Below are 14,784 nucleotides of genomic sequence, written 5' to 3'. Positions count from 1 at the left end.
TTGTAGTAAAATAAAACAAACTGATTAATAACAGGACATAGGTTAAGTGATGCTAAGTAAAAGGAAAAAAAATCAGAAAGGGTCATAAGCAAAAGTGAAAACACATCTAAACATCTTAAACTTAATTTAGCAAGATACAGGCTTTGTTCAAAACACTCTCTCACCAAAGAGTCCTGTGGCACCTTATAGACTAACAGACGTATTGGAGCATGAGCTTTCGTGGGTGAATACCCACTTCGTCGGATGCATGTGAACATCTGTTAGTCTATAAGGTGCCACAGGACTCTTTGCTGCTTTTACAGATCCAGACTAACACGGCGACCCCTCTGATACTTGACTCTCTCACCAGTCATTCTTCTTCCCAGCCAGGGCTGACTTTCTCTCAGGACTTTTCACAAAATCACAAGGGGCTGGTTTCCTTTGTCTTTCGAGGTGAAAGATCTTTACCTAAGTAGGTTTCTCATCTAAATTCAGTTTCAGAGACTTCAACTCCCCCTGGTTGAAGGGCCTGTCTTTCTAAGCTTGCAAGAGTTCTGGCCTCTTGTGTCCGTCTAGTGAAGGATGCCTGAAATGGCTTATCATCTGTCCTTGCTTATCTCCCCCAAAGTTCAGTGATCTTGCTTCAGAAGATAGGAAGCCCTCCTGGGTACTCAGCTTGATCTGTCTACCAGGTGCTGAACTCCTGCTGTCCTTCCCTTCTAGGGTGACCAGATGCCCCGATTTTATAGGGACAGTCCCGAGTTTTGGGTCGTCATCTTATACAGGCTCCTATTACCCCCACCCCCTGTCCCGATTTTTCACATTTGCTGTCTGGTCACCCTATTCCTTCCTGTGAGCTTCCCATTCCCCATATGTAAATAGGGCTTCCGTTTTGATGCTATCATGCTTAATTTACACATGAGACAGGTAAATAGCTGCCCTCCCCCTGCTGTCTGCACAGGAACTATTCCTGCCTTTGTTGGACCACACACTTTAAAACATGAAATACATGAATATTCATAAGTCCTCCTATAGTTTTAATACATTTTACAATATAAACCACCAGTGTGTTACAGGCGTTCATGAAAGACTTTCCATGACACACGACTATTGCATGCAATCAGTTGATTCAATTGCACATTATCTGAGGTTTAGATGCTCCCCCCATCTTTATAGCTCAGATAAAGTTTCTCTTCCCGGCTGAGGTGTAGCCAGGCTATCTCTTCCCCCAATTTGTTAGCTTTGTTTATCAGGTATGCAAATGCATCTCATTTATTTAATTTATCCTTACTGGAAGCATTACAAATAAATGAATAAAACATAGATGTTATGTCTTTTCCTATTTTTAAGAGGAAAACATGCTTCTTATGCAGTTAGTACATTTATAAATAAAGTCTGGTAAACGAGTGTGCAAAGCCTGAACGATAGAAGAATAAAGGAGAAGTGTTAACATTCATTTTTAGAGAGTTTTTTTATGGCATTAGTACTTTGCTAAATTAAGCTATCGCACAATTATGTAATGACTTTATGACAGAGAAAGGAGAAGTGTTAATACATAGCGACAGAGCGTCCTGTGGCACCTTATAGACTAACAGAAGTATTGGAGCATAAGCTTTCGTGGGTGAATACCCACTTCACAGATGCATGACAACCACACCTATACATGTACAACCACAGGCAATTTTCTCTGTTTTAGAGAAAAACTGGTTTAGGTTTAAGTCTAGGTTTACTTGGTCCTGCCTCAGTGAAGGGGCTGGACTGGTGACCTCTCAAGGTCCTTGCCAGCCCCACATTTCTATGATTCTATTATTCTATCATTTTAATGCAGTTATTTAATGCACTTCAAAATAAAAGAAAGAAATAATTTACAAAAACCTTTAGTAATTACAGAATACAGATTTAATGAATATATATTAACACTATATTTTACAAAAACAATCTTTATATACAGTTAGTGCATTTCTAAATAAAACTTTAATGTCAGAGCAATACAGAAATGTTAATACATCATATATAGAATTATGCATTTTTAGAGAGAATTTTTTGTGCATTTTTAAATAAGATAATTAAATAATTGTACCTAGTCTTAAAGATGGTAATAAAGAAGTGGTAGTACATACATATATATGTATAATACATAGACAAGTATAATACATATGTACACCAAATGTATACAGACAAATATTTTTATGCATTAAGTACATTTCTAAATACTCATTACATAATTGTACAAAGCCTTAATGATAGAGGAATAAAGGAGTGTTATACAAAATTGTGCATTTATAGAGGAAAATGTCTTTTATGCAGTTAGTACAATTCTACAGTAAACAGCTGTACAAAGTCCTAATGACAGAATAATAAAGGAGAAGTGCTAAGATGGATTCTTAGAGAAAAATATTTTTTTCTGGAATTAGTATTTTTCTAAATAAAAAGCTATTAAATAATTGTAGAAAATGTTACTAGAAAAGAATAAAGCAGAAGTGTTACTTAATACATATATATAATGCATTTTGAGAGGAAAATAATTTTATATGCAGTTAGTACATTTCCAAAGAAAGTCATTAAACAATCGTGTAAAGGCTTAATGACAGAGAAAGGAGACTTTAATAGATATAGATGCATTTTTCTCATTTTTAGAAAAATTATCTTTATATGCATTTAGTGCATTTCTAAACAAAGCCTTAAGGTCAGAGGAATAAAGAAGTATTAATACCGACATATAATCATGCCTTTTTAAAGGAAAAGATTTCATATGCTGTTAGTACAGTTCCAAATAAAGTTCATTAAACGGCTGCACAAGGGTTGCAAAGTATTAGTGACAAAGAGAAAATAGAACGACTGTGTGTGTCCAGTTAGATTTTCTCTTTGTCATTAATTATTTATATAGATATATACACATCTATAATATAAGGAGAGAATTAATTAGATTGTACAGGATATGGTTGTTCTCCAGCCTCCCTTCAGAGATGACCAAGGAAGTTTTTTAAAATAACACAAAAAGGAAAAAGGTGGCGAGAAGAGAGAAACCCCCCTCCCCATCCCCTCCAGACTGGCATGAGACAAATGGCAGAAACCCCGTTCTGGGACCTTAGGACAAAAACACATCGCATTGGCTCAGCCTATCAGAAGCTCTTCTTTAACTATAGGACCTTTTGCAGAATATCACCTCATCGAATATTAAATTGCATCACATCTTCCTGAGCCAGTCTGTAGGTTTGTTCTAGTCTCATGGCCTTCTATGGGATTATTCTCCGTATCATATTAAAGTGTAATTAATCCCAAGCAAAATAAGTGTGCATATACACGTAGCCAACTTTGTACAACACCTGTGTAAACTTAGCAATATTTGGTTCTTCTTCGAGTGATTGCTCCTATCCATTCCATGTAGGTGTGCGCGCCGCGCGTGCACGGCTCTCCGGAACATTTTTACCCTAGCAACTCCGGCGGGCCGGCTGGCGCCCCCTGGAGTGGCGCCGCCATGGCGGCGTATATATACCCCAGCCGGCCCGTCCGCTCCTCAGTTCCTTCTTCCCGCCCGTGACGGCCAGTTGGAACAGTGGAGTGCTCCCTTACCTCCACAACCCTAGTGTTTCTCCATAGTTCTAGTGTAGATAGTTTTAGTAGTTAGTTCAGTTCTTGTTGTAGTTGTATATATATTTAGTGTTAATAGTGTTAATAGTTACGGAATTAGAGGGGTTGCCCCTCTTCTTCCGCCCCGGTGCGGGCTTATGCCCGGAGCACCGGGTTTCAAGCCCTGTGCGGCTTGCCAGCGGCCTATGCCGGTTAGCGACCAAGACGACTCTTGCCTCCGCTGCCTCGGAGAGTCGCACCGGCCAGATAAGTGCTCTATTTGTATAGCCTTTAAGCCTCGTACGAGGAAAGAGAGAGACTCTAGGCTGAAGCACTTACTGATGGAGTCTGCGCTCCAACCTCCGGCGCCAGCTCCAGCGGCACCGACAACCGCCTCGACGAGCCGCGCCCGGCTGCACCGAGCCGCCCGCACCGAGCCGGCACCAAAGACCCGCACCGCCTCTCCCGGGAGGAAGCACAAGGCGCCAAGACGGCCGCCGCAAACAGCAGCGAAAGCCGCCCGCCCAGCCGCCCGGACGAAACGGTGCAGGCTGAGGCAATGCACGCTAAGTGCACCGCACCGTTGACTCCGGCGCCGCCTGGCCCGTCGAGTCCGGTTCTGCCCAGCTCCCCGGTGCCCACCGAGGAGGAGCTGAGGATCCCGTCGACGCCGGAGGCGTTCGCGACGGCAAGAGAGCTGATCGAAGCGACGGGCCCGTCATATCAGCCGCCGGCACCACCGGTGCGGACATTCAAGTCCCTCGGCAAGCCAGCGATGGTGCGCCCCTCATCTCCGGGCGACCGTGGCGACCGCGGCTCCAGATTCCGGTCTCGATCCCGGTCTATCTCCCGGCGACGGTCACCGAGGCACCGCTCCCCATCCCGCCGAAAATCGCCATCGCGACGCCGCTCAGCGTCCCGGCACCGGTCGCAGTCCCGGCACCGCTCTCCATCGCGGGGCCGGTCGTACTCCCGGCGGCGCTCTAGGTCCCGGTCACGAAGTCACCGGCACCGCAGCAGGTCCGCGTCCAGGCACCGTGGACATCGGGACTCGCGCAGCCGTTCGAGGCGCCGCAGATCCCGCTCGAGGTCCGGTTCCCGGCACCGCCGGTCGAGCTCCCGCCGCCGCCGGTCGAGCTCCCGCCGCCGCCGCTCCCCTTCTCGGCACCGGAGATCCAGCTCCCGACGCCGTAGATCGGGCTCCCGGCACCGGAGATCCGGCTCCCGGCACCATGTGCAGCACAGGTCCCGCTCGCCACTGGACCTCGAGACGCCCGCACCGACCGGCACCGAGCATCGTCTCACGCCGGCGCTGGACGCCCGCCCAGGCACCGCCACGGCTCCACCCTGGCCCTCCAGGGAACCCTCTGTAGCCTCACCCCAAGGCAGTGCGGTGGATTTCAGAGCCGGTTCCGTTCCCCCGGATCAGGGACCCCAGTATTGGGGACATTGGGTGCCCTGGGCGCAATATGAACAGGGGCCTCCTGCCACCCAGGCAACCGGGCTCGGCACCATCGGTACCGTGGCCACCGTCAGTCGAGCCCCGTCCCCACCGCCGCAAGCCGCGCCCACGGCCCTTCTTTGGGCCAGTACTCGCTGCCGCCAGATCGCCAGGGGGGCGAGCACCAACAGGAGGAGGTGCTGCCGGGCCACTCCTCGTCGTCCTCTCCAGATGAGGCGGTAGCGGGGGCCTCGCCATCAGGGCCCCCGCCCATTGACCTCAGGGCACATCAGGACCTTCTCCGAAGGGTGGCAAAGGCCATTAACTTGCCCATAGAGGAGGTGCAAGAAGTCGAGGACCCGATTACGGACGTTGTGGGAGATGACGCCCCTGTCAGAGTGGCGCTCCCGTTCATTCGCACCATTCAGAAGAACAGTGCCACTATCTGGCAGTCGCCCTCCTCCGTTGCCCCCACGGCGCGAGGCGTCGAAAGGAAGTATTCCGTCCCGCCCCAGGGCTACGAATACTTGTACGTCCACCCCACCCCGGACTCGCTGGTGGTCCAATCGGTCAATGACCGCGAACGACACGGTCAACCTGCCGCTGCGCCGAAGGCGAAGGACGCCCGGCGCATGGACTTATTAGGGCGAAAAATCTATTCGGCGGGAGGCCTCCAACTCCGTAACGCCAACCACAAGGCCCTCTTATCCAGATACACTTTTAATATCTTGGGGTGCCTTGCGGTTCACAGAGCTAACCTCAGGAATCCCGCCTGAATTCTCAGCGCTGCTGGAGGAGGGCAAGTTAGCCTCCAGAACTCTGATCAAAGTGGCCGTGGACGCAGCAGACTCAGGGGCTCGAACGGTAGCATCCGGGGTGACGATGCGCCGCATTGCGTGGCTACAATCTTCCACCCTCCCACCTGAGGTCCAGTACACCCTCCAGGACCTCCCGTTTGACACGCAGGGGCTGTTTTCTGAGAAAACGGATGCCAGAATCCAGTCCCTAAAGGATGGGAGGGTCGCGATACGAACTCTGGGTATGCACATGCCGCCACGCAGAGGCGCTTCGCTCCGCCAGCAGCCCTACCGCCTTCAACCAGGCCAGGTCTCGCCGCTTAACAACCGCGAACGGCCCCCTTCCGCCGTAGACCGTCAGGAGGGCGGCGCAACCAGGCGCAGAACTCGTCCAAGGCTCCGCAAGGCCAAAAGCCGGCCTTTTGACGGGACGCCCGAGGACGGCCCATCACTCTCCCCCCAGGATCCATCCCTTTTGTTTTCCAATCGCCTTGCCCGCTTCCTTCCGGCGTGGTCTGCTATAACATCGGACAGCTGGGTCCTCAGCACCATCCAGCACGGCTACCGCCTACAGTTTCTTTCGCCCCCCCCACCCACCCTCCCGTCCCTCATCAGGGACCCTCTCACGAGCAAGTCCTCATACAGGAGGTGCAGGCTCTGTTGAGCGTGGGTGCTATCGAGGAGGTGCCTCCCTGCAGGCGGGGCAGGGGATTCTACTCCAGATATTTCCTCATCCCCAAGGCGAAAGGAGGTCTTCGTCCCATCTTGGACCTCCGGGAGCTGAACAGATACCTCTGCAAGCTCAAGTTTCGGATGGTAACCTTGGGGTCCATTATCCCTTCCTTGATCCGGGAGATTGGTTTGCCGCCTCGACATGAAGGATGCTTACTTTCATGTGGCGATTTACCCCCACAGACGCTTCCTGCGCTTCACGGTCAACGAGACCCACTACCAGTTTGCGGTGTTACCCTTCGCCTCTCCACTGCCCCGAGGGTGTTCACCAAGTGCATGGCGGTCGTGGCCGCAGCTCTCCGTCGCCGCAGAATCCACGATACCCCTATCTCGACGACTGGCTGATCCGTGGGCGCTCACGAGCTGGTGACAGCTCAGGTGTCAGAGATACTGCACCTGTTCCGTCTCTCGGCCTCGCCAATGCCGAAGTCCCAGTTACTGCCGACACAGCGATTGGAGTTCATAGGAGCGGTCCTCGACTCCACCCTCGCCAGGGCCTGCCTCCTCGCTCGACACGAGACGATGGCCTCGCCATTCGCACCTTGCAAGCCTTCCCTTCCACGACGGCCCGGTCCTGCCTTCGCCTGCTGGGCCACATGGCTGCGTGCTCCTTTGTGACCGCGAACGCGAGACTGAGGCTCCGTCCGCTCCAGATGTGGCTGACTTCGTGTACCGCCCCACCGCGACCCCTAGATCTGGTGGTCACGGTCTCAGACCCCACTCTCCAGACGCCACCTGGTGGCTGCATCAGGAGGTGGTCTGCGCCGGGGTTCCGTTTCGCCTCGCCCGTCGGTCACCCTGACCACAGACGCCGGCGCTTGGATGGGGGCTCACATGGGAGACCTGCACACTCAGGGCCTCTGGTCGGCCCAGGAGCTCTCCTGCACATCAACGTCAGGGAATTGAGAGCGATCCGCCTGGCTTGTCTCGCCTTTCTTGCACACCTCCGGGACCACTGCGTAGCGGTATACACGGACAACACGGCAGCCATGTTCTATCTGAACAAACAGGGCGGGCCCGATCCTCCCGCTGTGCAAGGAGGCGATGCTCCTATGGGACCTGTGTGTAACCCACTGATTCGCCTCGGCGCTTCTTTCTGCCAGGGGTGCAGAACACGCTGGCCGACCGCCTCAGCCGGTCCTTCGCTTCCCACGAGTGGTCCCTTCGCCCGACGTGGCCCACACCATCTTCCAAAGGTGGGGATTTCCAATAGACCTGTTTGCCTCCAGGACCAACAGGAAGTGCCACAGGTTCTGTTCGTACCAGGGTCGGGCTCCGGACTCCATCTCCGATGCTCTCATGTCCTGGACGGGTCCCCTTCTATACGCCTTCCCGCCGCTCCCGCTAGTCCACCGAGTACTGCCTGCCACGGAGGACAAGGCCCGCGTCATTCTCGCCGCCCGCCTGGCCGAGGCAGCACTGGTATACCCTGCTCCTCGAGCCATCGATCCGGGATCCCATTCCCTACCGTTATGGCCGGATCTCATCTCCCAGGACCTCGGCAGGCTTTGTCACCCGAACCTGCAGTCGCTGCATCTTACAGCCTGGTTCCTGAGTGGTTGACCGACGCGAGAGCACCTGTTCCGCGCGGTGCAGCAAGTTCTCCTTGAAAGCAGGAAACCGCCCACACGCTCTACCTATCTGGCAAAGTGGAAACGCTTTGCCCTTTGGTGCGATCAGCAAGGTCTTAACCCCTTCTCGCCCCGATCCAGACGGTCCTCGACTACCTCTGGTACCTGAAAGGCCAAGGTCTCGCGATCTCGTCCCTGAGGGTACACCTGGCGGCGCTTTCGCCTTCCGGCCTGCTGTAGATGGTCGCTCCGTGTTTCCAACCCCATGGTCGCCCGCTTCCTCAAGGGGGTTGGACCGCCTCTACCCGCAAGTGCGCCGGCCGGCTCCTACGTGGGATCTGAACCTGGCTCTCACCCAGCTGATGCGCCCGCCCTTCGAGCCCATGGCCTCCTGCTCCCTCCTCCATCTCACCTGGAAGACGGCCTTCCTCGTGGCAATCACATCCGCCAGACGAGTATCCGAACTCCGCGCTCTGACGGCGGGTCCCCATATACCGCCTTCCACGCGACAAAGTGCAGCTTCGCCACATCCGCCTTCCTCCCAAAGGTGGTGTCGGCCTGTCATCTTAATCAGGAGATCTTCCTCCCGGTCTTCTTTCCAAAGCCGCACGCCTCACCTCGTGAGCAGCAGCTCCACACCCTCGACGTCCGTAGGGCCTCGCCTTTACATTGACCGAACTAAGTCCTTCCGGCGTTCCTCCCAGCTCTTTGTCGCAATTGCGGAGCGCATGAAAGGCGAGCCTGTTTCATCTCAACGGATTTCTTCCTGGGTGACATCCTGCATACGGGCGTGCTACGATCTTGCTAGCGTCCCCCCGTGCCGACTTACCGCACACTCGACAAGAGCGCACGCCGCCAGCCGCCTTCCTGGCCCACGCTCCCATCCAGGACATCTGTCGAGCGGCCACCTGGTCTTCAGTCCATACCTTCGCCTCCCACTACGCGTTGGTGCAGCAGTCTAGAGACGACGCAGCCTTCGGCTCTGCGGTATTACACTCCGCCACGTCTCATTCCGACCCCACCGCCTAGGTAAGGCTTGGGAATCACCTACATGGAATGGATAGGAGCAATCACTCGAAGAAGAAAAGACGGTTACTCACCTGTAGTAACTGGTGTTCTTCGAGATGTGGTGCTCCTATCCATTCCAAACCCCCCCTCCTTCCCCACTGGCGGAATCGCCGGCAAGAAGGAACGGAGGAGCGGACGGGCCGGCGGGGGGATATATTCGCCGCCATGGCGCGCCACTCCAGGGGCGCCAGCCGCCCGCCGGAGTTGCTAGGGTAAAATGTTCGGAGAGCTGCACGCGGCGCGCACACCTACATGGAATGGATAGGAGCAACACATCTCGAAGTACACCAGTTACTACAGGTGAGTAACCGTCTTTTTTTTTAATTGTGGACCAGGAATAAAATTTCCTCTTTTTACTCATTTCCTTTAGCAAATGTCTTTAAAAACTGCTAGAGAGACCACATTCCAATTTCCCTTATTCCATTTACTCAAAGTAATGTATTTTACATAACCTTTGATATTTATTAGAAATTAGCACCTATTGGTTTAGACTGTATTAGAGGATTCTTAATTTTTAGTAAAGTTTTTGAAAGGCCCATAAACTTCTTATTTTTTTTTAGCAAAACATACCCCCCTACACACACAGAGTACCACTGATGCCCCTCCTCTGCCCTACTTCCAAAAACAATGATGTATACATTTAAGCCAACAGGTATACTATTTTATAGATAAATGACTGTAAGCATATATTCAAACTAGTTTTATAGTATTTTATTATAGGTAAGACCCACTCACACACATCTTCACACTTATTTTTCTGCATTATTTTATACAAAATACACACACAGCCTAACTTAAAAGAAATCTGGTGGTGTAAAATTGTTTAATACACCCCAAGTAGGCAAAATGCAGACCTAGTTTAAACTATTTTATGTAAAAGTTTTACACTTTTTATCAGAGATAATAATACTGTCCCCTCCCTGCACTCACAAACGCATATACGTACACACAACACCAACAGCTACTCCTCCCTCTTCCTTCCCAGAGCAATTAAACATACATTCAAACCAAACTGCATATTATTTTATAAACTACCTGAAGCATAAATTCAAATTAGTTTTATTTTATAGATAAGTCTCTCTCTCTCTCTCTCACGTGCGCACACACATTTTTCAGTTTTATTTGATAGGTTACGTGTGGGTTTTCTAACTTCAGGGAACTCTAATGCTGTAAAATTGGGTTATACACCCCTGTATAAGACAAAATGCATGTCCAATTTAAACTACTTAATGTATAAAGTAACACTGTAAATGTTTAATGTAAAAAGAGTTTGTAACACTTTTAACCTCTTTTTTCCATAAACTGTTCCCTTTTTGTTATGGTAACCCAGGAACTCTTTCAGAATTTAAGGTATAGAATGCACATTTAATTAAAATTATTAACATGGATTTAATAAATAAAATAAAAACAGCAATGGAATATTAGAGAAACCTATATTTGGTATTTCAGAGGCAGTAGATAAAAATAAAATGTTCTTAACATTCAATCTATCTTAAATACTTTAGCAGTAACTATTTAACACTATTCATTTATTAGACACATTTAGCAAAATACAAAAGAAATTAAAAATCATTGAACACTTAGATGTTTAAAGATAACACACAAAAACAGAGCTGGAGGATGAGAGTTGGTCCAGATTCTTAGGAGTGTTGTAGGAACACTTTGGTAAATGTTTAAAAACTTAGTTTTGTTAAACAGTTTTATACCTGTTCTTTGTAGCTGCCATGCTTTAGCCTGGGGAACCCACGTGTCATACAAAAATTCTCCCCAGCCTCATGACACATTATATTATCCCTTTTGTTTTTCCAGTTTTTCTAATCACTTTTCAGGGGGCCAGAAATAGTAAATAAATAACATTTACAAAGGCATCAGGAGTTTACATCCTGGGGCAAAACTGCACGATTGGTAATTTCTGCTGAATAACGCCCCCTTTACCATAATAACCCATTCCTTGTCTTTGCAGCCTGAGTGATATTTTATAGAATTACCTGAAAAGCAAAAAGAACATGTGTTCGTCAGTACCCCAAGACACGCACCGGCCCCTAAACAAAGAGCAGAGTGACTAAACATGACACCTAAAGGAATGATGGGTGAACAAAGCTATTGGCTGCACTGTGCAGTTGCACTGGTGCAGAACTTCAAGCCCAAACATATTTTTTTCACTGATACAAAGCCCTGTAATATAATCCAAACGCATTAATATCTTTACATCTGGAGCAATACTTTATGGAGCTAGCTGCAAAACAATTACTTTTCCCCTATTTTATTTGTCATCGCATTGAAGTGGCCCCAAAGAATTAATTTCCCTGCCCTTTTATAAAACTCTTCACTGTGCAGCACCTTTAACACTGTAAGCTGTAGCACAGCTGCCTCCTCCCCACCGCTCATAAATAAGACATTTTGGTTTTGTCATAACCAAAGAGGAGGAAGCTCATTCTGTTTAAAAGATAGACTATCCCACCTTTAAAAAATAGGGTTAGCGTGTTTTGAAAGTTTTGCCTACCCATCCATTGACCAGCATACAAAAAAACCCAACCAAATAAAAACTTATCTACAGGCAGTTTACAAAGATGGGGATATAGGTCTCTTAATAAGCTCATCGCTTGTAGAATGCACCCTCCTGAGTTACGCCAAAATTCTAAGCAATCTGACTAAGCATGTTGATTTTAGAGCACTTAGAAAGGTGGACCTTTAAACAAATGTCTTGCCCAAACCTATAATACAAGAGATCTTGTGGCTGAGGAGCAGCTGTCAAACCGTCCAACTAATTAGAGGGAAGCTTCTGATACAGTCTCCCACACTATTCTTGCCAGCAAGTTAAAGAAGGATGGGCTGGATGAATGGACTATAAGGTGGATAGAAAGCTGGCTAGATAGTTGAGCTCAATAGGTAGTGATCAATGGCTCCATGTCTAGTCAGGGGCGGCTCTAGGAATTTGGCCGCCCCAAGCAGTCATGCCTGTGGGAGGTGCACCAGAGCCACGGGACCAGCGGACCTCCCGCAGGCATGACTGCGGAGGGTTAGCTGGTCCCGCAGCTCCAGTGGACCTCCCGCAGCTGCGGAGGGTCCGCTGGTCCCGCGGCTCCGGTGGAGCATCCGCAGGCATGCTGCGGATGCTCCACCGGAGGTCCACCCGAGCCGCGGGACCAGCGAACCATCCGCAGTCATGCCTGCGGGAGGTCTGCTGGTCCCGCGGCTTCGGTGGACCTCCTGCAGGCATGACTGTGGAAGGTCCGCCGGACCCGCCTGCTGCCCCCCCCCGGCAAAATGCCGCCCCACGCGCGCGCTTGGCGTGCTGGGGTCTGGAGCCGGCCCTGTGTCTAGTTGGCAGCCGGTATCAAGTGGAGTGCCCCAAGGGTCGGTCCTGGGGCCGTTTTTGTTCAATATCTTCATTAATGATCTGGAGGATGGCATGGATTGCACCATCAGCAAGTTTGCAGATGACACTAAACTCAGAGGAGTGGTAGATATGCTGGAGGGTAGGGATAGGATACTGAGGGACCTAGACAAATTAGAGGATTGGGCCAAAAGAAACCTGATGAGGTTCAACAAGGACTAGTGCAGAGTCCTGCACTTAGGATGGAAGAATCCCATTCACTGTTACAGACTAGGGACCGAGTGGCTAGGCAGCAATTCTGCAGAAAAGGACCTAGGGCTTTCAGTGGACGAGAAGCTGGATATGAGTCAGCAGTGTGCCCTTGCTGTCAAGAAAGCTAACGGCATTTTGGGCTGTATAAGTAGGAGCATTGCCAGCAGATTGAGGGATGTGATCATTCCCCTCTATTCTGCATTGTTGAGGCCTCATCTGGATACTGTGTCCAGTTTTGGGCCTCACACTACAAGAAGGATGTGGAAAAATTGGATTGAGTCCAGCGGAGGGCAACAAAAATGATTAGGAGGCTGGAGCACATGACTTATGAGGAGAGGCTGAGGGAACTGGGATTGTTTAGTCTGCAGAAGAGAAGAATGAGGGAGGATTTGATAGCTGCTTTCAACTACCTGAAAGGGGGTTCCAAAGAGGATGGATCTAGACTGTTCTCAGTGGTAGCAGATGACCGAACAAGGAGTAATGGTCTCAAGTTGCAGTGGGGGAGGTTTAGGTTGGATATCAAGAAAAACTTTTTCACTAGGAAGGTGGTGAAGCACTGGAATGGGTTACCTAGGGAGGTGGTGGAATCTCCATCTTTAGAGGTTTTTAAGGTCAGGCTTGACAAAGCCCTGGCTGGGATGATTTAGTTGGGAATTGGTCCTGCTTTGAGCAGGGGGTTGGACTAGATGACCTCCTGAGGTCCTTTCCAACCCTGATATTCTAGGATTCAATTCTATGATTCCATGAAGGCAATGTCTCAGTGGGATTCCAGGGACCTGGGTTCTACTCCTGCCTCAGCTACTGGCTTGGGGAGTTACTGTAGCCATGTCACTTAATTCTTTGTGCCTCAGTTTCTCCTCCCCTTCTGCAAATTATTCTGTACAGTACAGCTCTGTTGTTATTTAAACAGCACAAAAGTGTACTAGACACATCACAGAAGGAATGTAGAGAAGGCTCCTGCCCTGAAGAGTTTACAGTCTAATTTTAGATGTGATGCAGTGACTCAGAATAACAAAAAATGGGGTGAAGGATGCCCTTCCAACAAGTGTGGCAACCGATGGCAGCAGAGCTATGATACTGGGTTGCTACTTATATGCTTCAAAAAAACAGACTTCAGCAAACTCAGAGAACTGGTAGGTAAGTTATCAGGGGAAGAAAATCAAAGGGAAAAAGGAATTCAGGAGAGCTGGCAGTTCCTCAAGGAGAATATTAAAGGCACAACTGCAAACTATTTTGATGCAAAGGGAAGATAGGAAGAAAATAAAAGTAAGGAGCTCTTTAAGGACCTGAAAATAAAAAAGAATCCTACAAAAAGTGGAAACATGGTTAAATTGGTAAGATTGATAGATTTATAGATTATAGGACTGGAAGGGACCTCGAGAGGTCATCGAGTCCAGTCCCCTGCCCTCCTGGCAGGACCAAATACTGTCTAGACCATCCTGGATAGAAGAGTACAAAACAGCACAACTCTGTAGGGACAAAATCATCAGAAAGGGTAAAGACACAAAATGAGTTACACCTGGCAAGGGACCTAAATGGCAATAAAAATGGTTCTTTAAATACATTAGGAGCAAGAGAAAGAGGAAGGAAAGTGTAGGTCCTCTACTCAGTGGGAAAGGAGAGCTAATCAATAACTGATGAAATCAAGAAAGCTGAGGTGCTTAATGCCTGTTGTGCTTCAGTCTTCACTACAAAGATTAATGGTGACCAGATTTAAAAAATTTAAAGCTAATGTTAAAAAAAAAGTATATAATACATAGATTGGGAAAAGTGTCTGTACAGCTGGGTATAGTGCTTAGATCATCCACAAATACAAAATTTGTTTTTAAAAGACATATGATACATAGAGTGCATAATCAGCAATAACCCCAATTTATGTGACTAGATTTAGCAATACAGTTCAGATATTAGAAGCTGAATACTTGGGTACATCACTCATGAGAAGTTGTACAGGGATTTGGTTGTGGAAAGCAAAATATATCAATGAGTGGAGATGGTCCCTCAGTAAACACAATTAATATTAACAACCAGGAGGAA

The sequence above is a fragment of the Mauremys reevesii genome, unplaced genomic scaffold, assembly GCF_016161935.1.
Source record: "Mauremys reevesii isolate NIE-2019 unplaced genomic scaffold, ASM1616193v1 Contig11, whole genome shotgun sequence".
NCBI classification, from domain to species: Eukaryota; Metazoa; Chordata; order Testudines; family Geoemydidae; genus Mauremys; species Mauremys reevesii.
This window is presented reverse-complemented; position numbering follows the sequence as displayed.